This window comes from Littorina saxatilis, linkage group LG7 (genome assembly GCF_037325665.1).
Source record: "Littorina saxatilis isolate snail1 linkage group LG7, US_GU_Lsax_2.0, whole genome shotgun sequence".
Classification (NCBI taxonomy): domain Eukaryota; kingdom Metazoa; phylum Mollusca; class Gastropoda; order Littorinimorpha; family Littorinidae; genus Littorina; species Littorina saxatilis.
The window spans coordinates 13,014,732-13,030,210 of record NC_090251.1 but is presented as its reverse complement, the minus strand read 5'-3'; the positions used below and the strand labels follow the sequence as shown (position 1 = coordinate 13,030,210).

Genomic DNA, 15,479 nt, shown 5'->3' with positions numbered 1-15,479 from the left:
TCGTAAGGACAGGTCGGGGGTGAAATTTGGAGCCGAATTTGCATCCGACACTTCCGACCTAGCTGACTTAACTATCCCCGACACTTCCGAAAAATCGTATATGTGAGACCGAGGCATAAAGAATTCTTATTTGGTACATATTTTCAGTTTGTAAGTGGTAAAAAAAAGAAAAGAAAGTGTTTTGTAATCTGGACACAACCAAATAGTTACGAGTAGGTCTTCGGATGCACTAGAAGAACGTATAGTAATTATCACTGATCCTTACAAGAATGACAAAGCCTTTTGTAAGTAAAACGTTTGGCTCATCCAGCCAAGTTGAACATTTTGTTTTCAAGCACGGGGGGAATACTTAATGCCGATATTCGTAACTCTAAATATATTAGAAAGCTATCTGTAATTCAGCAGCAATCTTTTTAGCAATCATTATTAATCACATACAAACACAGTCAATTTCCTAATTATTATGATATTTGGCGGTGATGTGCCACCATACTTTCGGGGATCACCCGCGGCCGCCCCATAGAGAAAAAACTGAACACAATGCTCGCGAAGCAACTGATCATCATCATAACGATCGCACAGCTGACTGTACAAGGCAAGAAAGAAGAGAAGAGGAGAACAAAAAAAGAAAAAGCGATGAGCAACACGCAGCGACGGAGGGAGGGGGGTGGGCGGAAGGGACGAGGGAGGAAGGGATGCGGCGAACAGCATTGCCAGGGCCATACGACGGTCACGCTAAATTTGCAGCTGATTTTCTCCGGTCGCTACGACAGCAACACGGCGGGACGAATGAGTGTACGCATTGCCCTGTCTTTGTCTAGCTTTTACTTCCCTTGTATCCGGGGTGGATGGAGCGAGTGTCGTTGCTGTTGTTGTTGAGGGTGGTTGCTGCTGCTAATTTCTGTTCCTGCAAACCAGGGAACGTCCGAGATATGATCAACAAAGTGCATCATCTGAGACTTTGATTTTCCGTTCCCAAAGCGAGAGATATTAACTTGGTACGGGTGGATCTTTCTGTTGTCTTGCTTTCACCTGGCTTAGTTCTAACCGGGTGGACTTTGTGTCGTTGCTGTTGCTGTTGGGGGTGGGTGCTGCCTATAATAATTGTTCCTGCAGCCAGAGATATGTATGCATCATCCGAGTCTTCGATTTTCCCTTCCCAAGGACAGAGATATTTTACTGGGCTCGGGTGGATCTTTGCTTTGTCTTGCTTTACCTCCCGGCTTCTACCCGGGGTGGACCTTGTGTCGTTGTTGTTGCTGTTGTGGGTGGTTGCTGCCCATAATCATTGTTCTTGCAGCCAGAGATATGTATACATCATCCGAGACTTTCATTTTCATTTCGTTTTAAAGAGAGAGTTTGTCTTACTGGGCTCGGGTGGATCTTTGCTTTGTCTTGCTTTACCTCTCTAAATTTTAATCCGGGGTGGACTTTGTGTTTTTGTTGTTGCTGGCACTCGATGGTGATAGGAGTGTTGATGATACAGCGGCGCCGGGTGTTGGGAGGGATATATATATACATATCAAGGGGTGCTCGCTCATCTGGGACTGACTTAATTGTTTCATCGCTTTTCCGTGGCTAGAGACATTTACCGTCCACAACACAGTCGAGTCACAGGCGAATTCTCTGCTTTAGACAAGACAAGGGATATTAGTGTCCTACAGACATAACTTTTTAGCCTCAGTCTTAATGACAGGTATGGGGTCATATGATAGTGACTCTCTGCTTTGTCTAGCTTTCATCCCTTTATATCCGGGGTGAGGAATGGGGGTGGGGGGGGGGGGGGCTCACTAGGTCAAAAGTCTTGATCCCAGAAGAACAAAACAATGGAAATCAACACTGTCACAGGTAAAAGGAAAGAACCCAAGCAGAGTGTCAAAACTCGACACGAAATGCAAACAGCATAACCACAACAACTGGCAGAGTAAAAGACCCCAATAAATTTTTTTTTAAATTAAATAAAATAAAAAACCCATGCAATTCCTCACGACCACCTTTACGCCTGACCTTCACATAGATAATTTAAAGGTATCACCTTTCCACCCTGACTGCCTGAGGACGACAGAAAGTCGCGAGTGTCTCATCTTACAAAGTCTACAAAGCATTGCGTTTCAGGTCACCTTTTCTTCTTGATGACTTCGTGACGCCGCCTTACCCTCCTCACCCCCCCCCCCCCCGAACCCCATTCCACTCATATCCATACCCCCTCGCCTCCAGGAAATGGAGGGCGAGTTGATTCACTCGATATCCATGCGTTGGTCTGTGTGTTCGTAGTTATAAGATAGATACAGTTGGGTTTTTTAAGTATGCCTTTGCTCATTAGGTAAGTTGGGATTCGCTTCACTCGATATCCACGCGTTTGTCTGTGTGTTCGTAGTTAAAAGACTGGATAGATACAGGGTTTTTTTGCTAAGTAGGCCTTCGCTCATTAGGTAATTAGGGATTCGCTCAGTAGGCACGACGTCGCTGAATTGCCTGACTTGTTTCTCCTTGTTCATTATGACTGTTTCTCTTCTCAGTCAACAAGAGTAGTTCTACAAGTTGGACGTGTTTTCCCTAGGTATACGCACGATATAATGGCATTGTTAAGAATGAACCACGGGAGAAAAAAAAACTACCGCTCAAACCGGCAACGATCTAAAAGCGCTCAGCTACTGACCATTCAACCAGACATCGATCAAGAATGTCCAACCTGCAAGTACAACACGAATTCGTCAATCAAAGCGCCAGGTATGGAGTGATAAATACCGATGGTGATCAATCAATCAATCAATCAATCAATATGAGGCTTATATCGCGCGTATTCCGTGGGTACAGTTCTAAGCGCAGGGATTTTTGTCAAATTTTTTTTTAATGCAATTTATATCGCGCACATATTCAAGGCGCAGATGATCAGTGTGGTACGATAAACGACACGTAAACGAACACATCCATCACTCAAATGTTACACCACTGCCATTGTTCCAATGTGCAAAACCTAATTTAGGATATTAATACTGTATTATTAACAGCATGTATTGTACGTGCATACATTATCAGCGCCATGACTTCCACAAACAATTTTTTTTAACACATTCGACGATTTCAAACGCATATCAGGCGACAGATAATCGCGAATAAACTGGGAGATTGACCGAAAGTACACACACACTCACGCACGCACGCACGCACGGACGCACGCACGCACACACACTGAGCTGAAAACAACAGCAACGACAACTCTGCACCTTAAAATCACGTCCAAAGTAAATCAAGTAATGACCAAACACCAAGCCATACAAATTTGCCGCCGAATCAACCACCATCAAAATCTACGCTGTCCGCGCATCTAGACCCAGTCACCTATCACATACACAATTTTCGACCCCAAGATGTCTGAGCTATGAAGTAACACCGAGGGTGATTTAGTTGACTCGGCCAGTGACATAACGGTCAGTCCTACTGACAGAAACCCAACTGTCCTGTGTCACTCGCTGTCAGTCACTGCCTCTGGGCAATACTGTGACCTGGCTGACCTGGACTGGAATCCTCGATCCTCGGAACATTTTTGCCTGCGAAAACTAAACAGGTGAAAAAATATATCAAATTAATGGCTGCAGCTAGCTAAATGCGTGATAGCCTGACATGTAGATACTTATGCCAGGAGTATAGATGGCAGAAATATATACTGCTAGACAGGCAATGCACACGTAAACCCATCAACACACTGATAAACATTCTCAAAACACACTGTCCACATCAGTACATGTCACCGAGTCCTGTTTCATTCTTAAATCCATCTGGTCCTTCAGCGAAACGAGAGTGACATACAAGATAACTCCCCACCCCCCCCCCCCCCCCCCCCCCCCCCCGCCTTGAAACACATATAATATTACAGAGGTTGCGGTGAGAAGAACCGAATACTCATTAAGGGCAGAATATACCTGCGCAGTTTCAGCGGCACAGACGACGCACTGCATATTATTGATGCTGCGATAGGGATTATGACAAGTACTTGGCCCTGTTTTCCTTTCACGCAACGTGTAGCGGGCTGGGATAATCTGCAGTGCGTCGTCTGTCCTGCTGAAGTTACATAGGTGAGCGCCGAACCTTACGGATCCATGACTGAGATGGAAGACTACTGGTGTAGTAACACCCGGGCCCCGTTCTACCCCCAGAGTAACGGCCCCCAAGGGGACGAACTGCTGGTATCATCACAACGGGATGTTCCAGTACAGGCAGCCGGAGACGTGAAAAATGACAGTATCATCTTTGACACGGTTCCGTACTAGGTATTTGGTCGTTTTACCCGCAACCTCTACACTCATCCTGAACTCAGGTCAAAAACGAGTTACTTCCCTTCGGGTCTCATTCTATCCCTGACAGGCCTTGTTCGGACAGGCCTTGGTTTTTTTTTCTGTGGGTAAGAAATCGATTTTATTTTTAAACATATTTAGATCTTTTCGTAATGTGTTATGAATATAAGCAGATTCGCGATCGTCGATAATGATTTTTCATGGTGTTGTGTAATTTTTAAATTACAAAGGAATCGATATGTATAAGACAGCTTCAAGCGAGCTATCTTTCGCGGATGTATTTACTGCGCAAACAACTCTTAAGTTCCCCATACCCCCCTCCTACATTTTGGTTCTTCTGGTTAATAATTGTGTTGTCCACCATCATGAAAACTTGTGTAACTTAGCATTGTTATGGTCACGTCAAATAAGAGAGAGAGAGAGAGAGAGAGAGAGAGAGAGAGAGAGAGAGAGAGAGAGAGAGAGAGAGAGAGAGAGAGAAAGAAAGAAAGAAAGAAAGAAAGAGAGAGAGAGAGAGAGAGAGAGAGAGAGAGAGAGAGATAGAGAGAGAGAGAGAGAGAGAGAGACAGACAGACAGACAGACAGACAGACAGACAGACGCACAGAAGAAAAAAAAACCAGACAGACAAACATGGGTCGTGAAAAAGAATACCGCTTAAAACACAATCTGCGTTGTTTAAGACTGTCTTGTGCTCCTAGCAAGAGAACCCTTTTAACTCCCCGTAATGCCAGTCAAAACATTGGCCCAGGCTTTTTAACCTGGTTACAAATCAATGTCCCTTTCACCACTTCACGCAAAGCACGCAGACGCCAATACAAAATATTTTGGTTGCCCAAAAATAGACCGACGTCAGTGTCAGTTTGACATAGTGAAAGCACAGACGTACAACCGGACCTACATTATTAGTATGGTCAGCGCAAATGTCCCGTTTGAAGCTCGACTAGTAATGGACTATGTTCGGAAATTGCTCTGTCATGTTTTTACGGGATGTGAAAAAGTGAATACTCTTGCTTTTATTGAGTCAAACTTTCCCACTTGCCATTCAAGACCAGTGTCTAGCGAGGGGTGTGTCGCAAACACATGGACAAGAAGCACGTGTAGAAAGCTTGCCTCACCAAACGCAAGAGTCTGCAATACATTTGTTCACAACCCATACAAACCCAACAGAGTTCTTTCTGGAGTTTGTCTGTTGAGCTACTGGCGAAAGTCCGTGCTCATACTAAAAGCCGATGATGCAAAATGGATGTGTACATTAGTAAACGAACTTTAATTTGATTTCAACATCTTCTACAAACACAGGATATTATACCACCACGCTGATAACGAAATGGATAGCTGTACATCGAAAACGTGACTGTGTCGCGTGTGACACACTCTTACGCGCACAGACATGCAACTGGAAGGATGGACGAGCTTCCTTCTACACAAAACATCGAGTTACACTTCCTTAATTCTGATAGAAAATATTACTGTACACTTCTTTTGCTCTCGCATTCTACTTGACAAGCAATTTTAAACAAGTGTTCAGAATATCAAACAGAAAACGACAAAAATACACTGGTAATTTACCATTCGTGACAAAGACATGAACACGTCACCTCTTTTTTCAAATACAATTACAGTCGGTTAAAATCACATCCAAACACCCTTACTGTTGCCTCAACCACACTCGCTGTAGTCAATAATGCGTATTAAAAACGCTGCTGGCATCAGGGCCGGACCATGTTCGTTTGAAGGGGGGGGGGGGGGGGGGGGGAGGGGGTTCCAACGAAGGTAGGGGTCCATGGGCCGCCGAGGCCCCGGTGGGGTGCAGAAGCCGAGAAAATGTTGCATTTGTGAGGTCATTTTTTGGTCTTTCCTTGCAACTGGGAATCAAAATGACACATTTTCATAATTTGAAATAGTTTTAGAAGACCAATTAAAGTAAGGGAGTTGGGAGAAGAGCTTAAAAAGTCCACATATTTTTTTTCTGTTCTCTGAGAGGTACATCGGATGGCCAGGGGGGGGGGGGGTTCTGCCCCCCCCCCCGCCCCCTCCCCCCCCTAGATCCGTCCCTGGGCATAGCTGACTGAATGACTCAGTTTTTCGGTTCACCAGTTTTTCTCCCAAACAATGTGTTTGCCCACCCGTAGTTTTTAGCAGGGCCTGGGAAAATCGGATCGAGTCGCACACACACTATCTACACATGTACTAAATTTAGCCGATACGTATTTTACGATGTGCAAAACGCCGGTTCAGATCGCGGGTGCATGAATCACAAATACGGGGGTTAAATTCGCAGTGCTCTGAATAGATTCGCCGTTTGTATGCCACGACGTAAAAGGGAAGTAAAATTGATTTGAAGTTCCAACGAACCAGGTACATCCGAATACATATTCCTGAGCAGAGAAACCTGGCGTAGTGGTTTATGAACATGTCGGGGTTTCCACAGGCAAATTAAAGGGGGGGGGGGGGGGGGGGGGGGGGGGGAGCGGGATTCTATCAAGCAGTATTTTTTCCACATTCAAATGAGATTGCAAGCATCATTCTTCAATGAGATTTCAAGCAGGGTTTTTTTTCTTACACGTGTATATCAATGAGATTTCAAGCAGTTTTTCCACACATTTCGATGAGATTTCAAGCATTTTTTTTCTTCGTTCTTTTGTCACACATTCCACATCACACAGGTTGAAACGCGGTATGCCATCGACAACATTGGTCGGGATGTCATGCAGTTGAACGTTTTAAAAAGGGCATTTATAATTTGGTATGGCCGCTGTATCAAATTCAACACAAACCCGGTGGAAGGTGGATGTAAAAAGACTGAAGTGCTACGCCGACTGAAGCAGCAACAACAGCTGGGGAAAAAAACGGACTTATGAAGTACAGATATAGAATAACTACGCCTGCTAAAGCAGAAGCTGACTTTCAAATTACAGATAGCAAAACCACGCTAGTGACTGCAGAGTACCACAGCATGCAGAAACCGGACTCACGAATTACCACGAGAGAGGGGAAAACAAATAATAACGCTGTCGACGCGCTTCAACGCAGAAACTGACGTCAATACAAACAGAAATTGACTAACGGATCACACACAAAAACAAAGTGTATGAATTTCATAGGCTACACATACGTGAGCCAAAAAAGTTAGAACAGAAACTGACATACGAATTACAAGTAGAGAAACATCGGTCATCGGTAACAATCGAGAGCTGTACGAAAATTCACGACAGACATCAGTAAAGTAGGGGAAGGGCCCCTAATATGGACCACTTTTTGTTTATTGCTGATAACTAGCTTGTTTTCTTGCGAAGAAGTTTCATTTTGTGGTTGGTAGTCCTTCTCTCTTAGTTGAACAGTTAGGCCTAATTAGAGTGAAATAGCTTTGATAGACCTTCAGCAAAAATTAAATACAGAAAAAAATCACAAATGGTCCATATTAGGAGCCTGGGCGCCCAATATGGACCAGTGAAGCGGCCTTCACGAATCACTGTAAAAAGCCCCCTATACTTCAAAATAACATGATACAACTTAGTGTGCAAGTCAGACTAATTCAAATATGCTTTAGATTTAGCTGTTTCGGGTTGATGAGAGCATTATTTGAAGCACACCAGGAAACTGAAGAAGCTTATCAAAAACAGAGTGAAAATAAGTGAAATTATCAACTTCCACCAAAAAAAAGACTATTTGTTATATTTTTTTGAAATCTCGAGGGCTAGTTATAGGTTATTTTCAGCAAGCTTCTGAATGAATTAATTAAAATTGCCTTTAGTTTTTATTTTCTTCCATTTGTTGAAGGTGGTCCATATTAGCGGACTCACATATACTTTGAGGTTTTGCTATTATTTTTTGTTTGCAGTAGAAACTCGGGGTAGAAACTGTTAAAATGTAACAAATACTGCCTTAGCTGTCATATATAGCCATTTTTGTGTTATGAAAGCTTTGGCTGTGGACAGAAACGAGTCCGTTAGGCGGCAAATTTAGAGTGAACGCTGCCAAAAGTGAAAAAAAGCGAAAAAGCCTAACGGTTTTGAGGTTTGGCGTGTGTTTCTGCAACTGTTCTGACATGTGCAACTCATCCAGAGAGGGTGAATAAAGCGAATGAAATTGTTTTGAGTGCTCTAGCGCCGTTAGTTTGTCAGAACAGGAAGTGGTCCATATTAGGAGCCTTTCCCCTATACATTAGCATGCCAGTCTGAACATTCATCATAAGGCTATGTCTCCAGCCACATAAATAGACTGAGTCAAGAGGATCAAAGGGTTACGCTAGTCTAAATTGGAACCGGCACAGATGTCTCAACAGACAAGGCACGGGAGGGGATTAACTGAATTTGACGTGAAACTTCATCAGAAAACTATGACATCATACTCAGTCGCGTAAGAATCGAGGTCAGAGGCAATTTTTTGGGATCGTATGTCATTTTGACATGTCTTGCCAGCATAATTCATGTTCATGACAGATGCTTGCAGTTGCAAGGGGCAACCGTGTACGTCTACAATGCCCCCCCCCCCACCCCCCGTTTTAAGACAACACAAAAATGGTGAGAAAATCGGGTCTTAACAAGGAGTGGATCTTAAAATGGAGGTAAATTGACAGAGTTTATAAACAGACAATCTGACGAAAACAAGGTCTTGAAAGTGTGGGTGCGAAGGGAGGGAGAGAGGGGGGGGGGGGGGGCGGGGGTGGTCTTAACTTGAATCGAGGGATCTTCAAACGCCGGGTTCGACACTATTTTTACGTTTCCTCGGACTCTCTCGTCCCCTTTCTTGCACGCTGTCGCTCCTGCGTTGCGTCACTGTGTAAATCCTCGCGGAGGGTGTTAAATTCGGGACGCTTCTTATGTCACTTGAACAAACACTTGGAATAAAAAAATTAGACACGCAAAGAGGGCCTCCCGTTGTGTTCCCCGTTTTCAACACGCAGGCATCAGCACGGAGGGTACACACACACTATCTCTCTTTCCCTCTCTCTCGATCTGTCTCTTTCTCTCTCCCCTCTCTCTCTCAGTCTCTCTCCAGGGCCGGACTACCGGGGGGGGGGGGGGGGGGGAGGGGGGGTTATGGGGGTTGCGCAACCAACCCCCCTAGCCTAAACATGTACCTCACTTATTTAAAACATTTTTTATTATTGTTTATTTTATGCCGTTTCATGCAAGGAGCGACCATTTTCCTATCTCAGAATATGACCTACCCATCAGCTTCAGATGTTCTGCCCCTTGACCCCGCCAGGGGGAACATCCCCCTGGACCACCACTGGCAACCCCCCCTCCTCTTAGCCTAGTCCGGCCCTGCTCTCTCACACACACACACACACGAACAGAGAGACAGACCATGACACAGATGCGCACACACGGTCACTGACACACACACACACACACGCGACATGCATGATGACACAAAAATGCTCATCTCTCTCTCTCTCTCTCTCTCTCTCTCTCTCACACACACACGAACAGAGAGACAGACCATGACACCGAGACAGACACGCACACACAGTCATACACACATAGACGGACACACATACTTACACCCACTCGCGTGGCATGATGACACCGTTAGACTAAAAACACACAACAAACACCCAAAACGACCACAATTTACCTTCCTACACCCACTGAACTAGCAATCACATTCCAACACAGAATACAATCCTCATTGAGCAACTCAGCTTCGATCGCTCAGATTCCATCACTACACACACACAACCTGCACCTCCTGCCTCACAAAACCCTCAACACAGAAAGAAACACCTAACAAAAAGAAGAAACCTGTACTTCAGTTTATAAACAAACTTCACGTAACCCTCGAACCAACCCTCGGTTTTAGACTTTGGCGCTGCAGAGCAAGCAAGCAGCCGTTGCGAGTCGCCAAGAGAGCCAGCCCCCCTCCGTTGCTCCCTCCCTCCTCCCCTTTTGATGTGTGTTGACCCAGGGAGGCTCTTCACGCCCCCCTCCTGAAACAAGGCCTTACCTGTCCGGGTAAATGTAGGTAACTGGAGCTTCCTAACTGACTGCTCATTTACACCGGTCACACTTCAAAGAAATTGGGGTTAATACAGTGGAACCCCCCTTTTAAGACTCCCTCCCTTTTAAGACCCTGTTTTCACAGATTTTCTGTTTATAGCCTTCGTAAATTTACACCCATTTTATGACTCCCTTCATTATGAGACCTGATTGTCTCAGATTTATAGAGGTCCTAAAATGGGGGTCGACTGTTTAGGCCCCCCCCCCCCCACCAAAAGGTGTGGTTAAGGTAACATAGCCACAAAAAATAGGGTAGGACGGTAGGCAATCACTTTTTTTTTCTAATGTGTACAAATTAAACGTACTTGACAGGGAAATAAGTGTGCGACTCGAGCGTTTTCGCTTTCATTGCGTTTTCTGCACTCGGTTGTTTTTTGTGTTTTTTGACAAATGTAATAAAAAGTTATAGGGTCTGCCCCTAAAAATAGGGTAGGTCGGGTTACCGTAACCACACCTATTTTTTTTTTAGGCCTTAACACTCACCACAAGTAAATCCTTACTGTATTAATCAGTACAATGTATTATGGCTGAAAAGAAAAGCTTCAATGCTGCTTCACAAGCAGAGCTGAACATTCTTTTATCTATTGAGGTGGAAGCTGAACCAGTGAAGTACCAACTCTTTATAAGCGCCATAATTATACAAGTACACAGACTATGCACGAAACATTAACACTCCCACTCAAAACAAAAGGCATTAATCCAAACAGAAACTCATGACTGTCATGGACGTTTGAACACAGACAGATGGGAAAGAATAAGCTCGGACAAATCATAATCATTATAATACATTAGCATCTGTGATTGTGTGGCCCCTCTGATGAGAGGACACCTTTCAAGAAAGGAACTTACTGTTGTCCCTTTATCTATGATCATTGCCATATCTGCAATGAATGGTTGGACAAAAGGGTGTCCTTTCAAAGCAGGTACATGCACCCCTGTACCGACTCCACCTGGGCAGTCAGAGTGGAACCAAGGTAGGGAAAGAATGTGTTTCCAAAATGAAAGCAAGAGACAGAATCCACATGATGTCAAAGAAAAGAATGCAAGACGAACAATAACAAAAAGCACCCCAAACTAAAATCTAGTTTAAGATAAATGACTGTCACTGACCATAATATAATTTAAGCTGCCAATCCCACTGCTGGTGAAAGGCTTCTGACTCGGTGTCTTTTTGGAGAGCTATATTTGCATTGCAGGTTCAGTCTTTGTGAATTTGTTTAACACATTTCTGGCTACATACCGACCACTGTTTGTGGCCATGTTACCTCATCCACAACTTTTATTTATTATGGGGTTGTTGTTATTATTGTATTTTGCTTGTTTGTTGTGTTTTGTGTGTGTGTGTGTGTTTTTAGGGGGGGGGGGTTACTTACATCTAAATTAAACCAAACACTGAATCAGCCAATTTCATCTCACAGAGCTTTGCTATCAACTTTAGATTTAGTAGCTGTGGAAAGAAACAAGCTGTTGAATAACGGCTGGATACATGTACAGTCACCTGCTGTGTGCTGGTCCCTGTCACTCTCACCTTGCTCCCTGACAGGTGTGAGAACACCATAGAGGGAGAACACAGACACACTGACTGGATGACTAACAGGGAATATATTTATCACATCAGCGTATTCATTGCTGCACACAGGCACAGCTGGAAAAGCACACTAGTCAAAAGGAGCTTAAAAATTTACAAGCTGAATACATGCACCTTGAATCAAAACAAACACTACTAAAGAAACAGTTTACACAAGTCACAGGTGTGAACAATCTATGCTCTCCTATATGCACATCTGTTGCACAAAAAAGTGTTGTTCATCTATGTCTTTCTTTCTTTATTTGGTGTTTAACGTCGTTTTCAACCACGAAGGTTATATCGCGACGGGGAAAGGGGGAGATGGGATAGAGCCACTTGTCAATTGTTTCTTGTTCACAAAAGCACTAATCAAAAATTTGCTCCAGGGGCTTGCAACGTAGTACAATATATTACCTTACTGGGAGAATGCAAGTTTCCAGTACAAAGGACTTAACATTTCTTACATACTGCTTGACTAAAATCTTTACAAAAATTGACTATTATTATTCTATACAAGAAACACTTAACAAGGGTAAAAGGAGAAACAGAATCCGTTAGTCGCCTCTTATGACATGCTGGGGAGCATCTGGTAAATTCTTCCCCCTAACCCGTGGGGGGGGGGGGGGGGGGGGGGGGTTGTTCAGATGTGGTGTTCAGTTGTCACTGTTGTGTTGTAACTGCAGGGAAACTGAGAATGAAAGGGAAAGAGCTTAGGCCAACAACAAAATAGGTCTGTTTACGGTAACATAGGGTGAAAAAATAGGGTCGGTAGGTCGGCTTTTTTTTTCCTTTTTTTTTTTCTCCCCTCTCTATGATGTTTCACAGTTCAGTTCTTCTCATCAATCCCTGTTTTTGCCCAACATAACTATAAACAGTACTTTGAGCTTACCTCCCTTCTGTCGTCTGCTGTTTGAGCGCAAACAGCTCTATTTTGGATGCGGTTTTTTTTTTCAGACGATCCAAAAAAAAGATTAGGGTCGGGCCTAAAAACTAGGGTCGGTCGGGTTACCGTAAACAGACCTTTTTTTTTTTGGCCTTATGAGACAGTGACAAAAGGTCAGGTGTCATGTCTACTGTCCCGAATGACACACGATTGCTGACATTTCACCATTGCCAAAAGAATAAACAAATAAGAAATAGGTAGAAAATGAATGTGAAAACTGACTTTAATTGTTGATCAGTATTTTCTATACCACTAACAAATAATCTACTTACACATAGCTGTTTGGCAAATGTATGTTGCATGGGACACACTGACATGAAAGTGGAAGATTTGTTTCCCTCCAGAGAAACTACATATCAAGTTACACTTTTTGTGCTCTTCCATTCCAGTTGGCAATCAATTGTTAACGCATGTTATTAGAAAAAATAGAACAAAAACAGATTAAATAGAATGAAAAATGTACTGGTGATGTCATTTGGGACATACTGACATGAAAACGTCACCTTTTGTCATTGTCTCTTATACCTACACAGAAGCAATATATATGTCTAGCAAAGATGTATAACTGTATTTCAAACAGACAGAAAGATGCACGCACATACACAAGCAATATATTCTCCACTTCACTCTTACTCTACCTCACCCCCACCCCAAAAACGTGCGTGCACACAATTGCACTTAATGCATGTTATTGTTCATGATTGTGTGACAGAATAACTTTCAGTCATTGCACTATTCCTGTAAGTGTAAGCATACAGGTACAAATCCAGACTCTCAATCACACAGTGGAACCCCCCTTTGAGACCTCAAGCATTCTAAGAAAATCAGGTCTTTAAAAGGAAGGAGCCTGCAAATGGGGGTAAATTTACTGAGGTTATGAACAGTTATGAACAGAAAATCAAAAAAAAAGAAAAGTCTTAAAAGGGGGTCTCAATTTTTTTTTTTTTTTTTTTTTTTTTTTTTTTGGGGGGGGGGGGTTAACAGGGGGGTTCCACTGTAAAACCATTAGTTTACAACTCAGTAAATACAATACACAAAGGAACAAATCTGGCAGAAAATAGCAATCGCGTTGGCAACTTTTACGTTTTTAGTAATTTTCAATTTCAGCACTATAACTTAGAGAGAACTGTGACCAACCAATGAGAGAGCGACCGTTGACCTTGGCAAAGAGCAAACTGTTACAGTTCTGCAATCAACCAACAGCTGGTGCTTTAATTGGGAAATGCTTAAGGTCAGTTGATTTTGGCGGGGGGCCAAGACGAGCACCAAGAAGCGAGGATGACATAACCTTCACTCTGATTTGCTCCACTCAGCAGGAGCAGGTATAGTCAGTGAAAAAAAAACAAGGAAAAAAAACCCCTCATTGCTGCACTGGTACAATACAATACAAGTAAATTCATGAGAAACAACTTGAACATGTATGCAAACCTATTGTCCAAAATGGTTTGCAGACAAATGAATATGCACAAGTTTGGTAATCAACATATGAGGGTAATTTTTTTCCAGGTGCACATGTCATTAATATATTTGCGGCTTTGCCTTACTATTCCTTAATTAGAAGTTTTGTTCATCGCACTGACAGTTGCTTCTGCTTGAAAGTGCTACATGCCAAGTCTAAGAAATTAAGAAAGCTCTTCACTGAGTATAATGCAATAATTAAAAGCCTTAAGTTTTGGCACATGTGTGCAGCGAAATACACCTGTAGTTATCCTCGACCTCCCCATTTGTTTTTTGCGCACCCCACCTCTTGATTTAAGACTCCCCAACCCCCACACCCCCCTCCCCTTTCAAACTTGTTTGTATTTTTAATTTTTTTTTTAAGGTTTTCTGTTCATATTCATAACCTCTGTAAATTTACCTCGAAAAGGTAAACGTCCCGGAATTTACAACGCTATAGTTCAGCATTACCACGATAACCTTGCCTCATAAAAGGTGAAGACATACATTTTTCAGAATGTTTTATGACTTGGAAGGGGGGGGGGGGGGTTCCCCTCTGTACAGTACCGCTTAACAACTTTTCACAGAATGGGGCAACACCCAGAACACATTGTGTCTACCACTACCAGGGTAGATTTCAGATGGGGACAACACATCACACCAATTAACACACAAGACTCAGAATATATCGTTATTATAGTGTTCTGTCTACAACGCATGAGGGGTGGAATGCACGGTACACATTTTTTCATCGTGAATAAAAAGTGTTAGTGTGACAATCCCAAGGCGGAAATGGTCCCGACACAGTCTCTTCCCCTTTTTCGGGTAGGAAACTGTCACCTTTCTCTCACAGTCACAGGTGTCAACAACTTTCAGGTAAAAAACATCACAGTGACATAATTCGGGTGAATTTTGCTGAGGGGGGGAATAATGATCGAGAAAATCAAAGAAAACTTACAGTGAAAACGCCCTTGCACACTTTCGTCGCGACACTGATGACCCGTTACTCCACGAGCACTGTCCTATGCGTGTATACCTTCCCTTGCATTGCCACCTTTGCCACTCCACGGTGTGTACACAGGAATTGGTGACGTAGTACACAATATTGCATTTTCCTAGTAAAAACGTTCAATTTATTCAAAAATTACAACAACAAATTCAAGTCAAACAAAAACATGTGAAATTTTAGTATGAATTTACTATCGTTGTGGTAAAAGAGACATTTGAGTTG

The 15,479-nt window shown here is 43.1% G+C and overlaps 1 protein-coding gene across 1 annotated transcript in view; it reads right to left on the bottom strand.

Moving 5' to 3' along the window:
- LOC138970720 (bromodomain-containing protein 4-like) overlaps window positions 1-15,322 on the bottom strand; it is a 50,157-nt gene extending 34,835 nt beyond the window's left edge. Inside the window, exon 1 of the mRNA XM_070343208.1 lies at window positions 15,207-15,322. The gene's annotated coding sequence lies outside the window, so the exon portion shown is untranslated. The remainder of the gene's footprint in view (window positions 1-15,206) is intronic.
- Window positions 15,323-15,479: the final 157 nt, after the last annotated feature.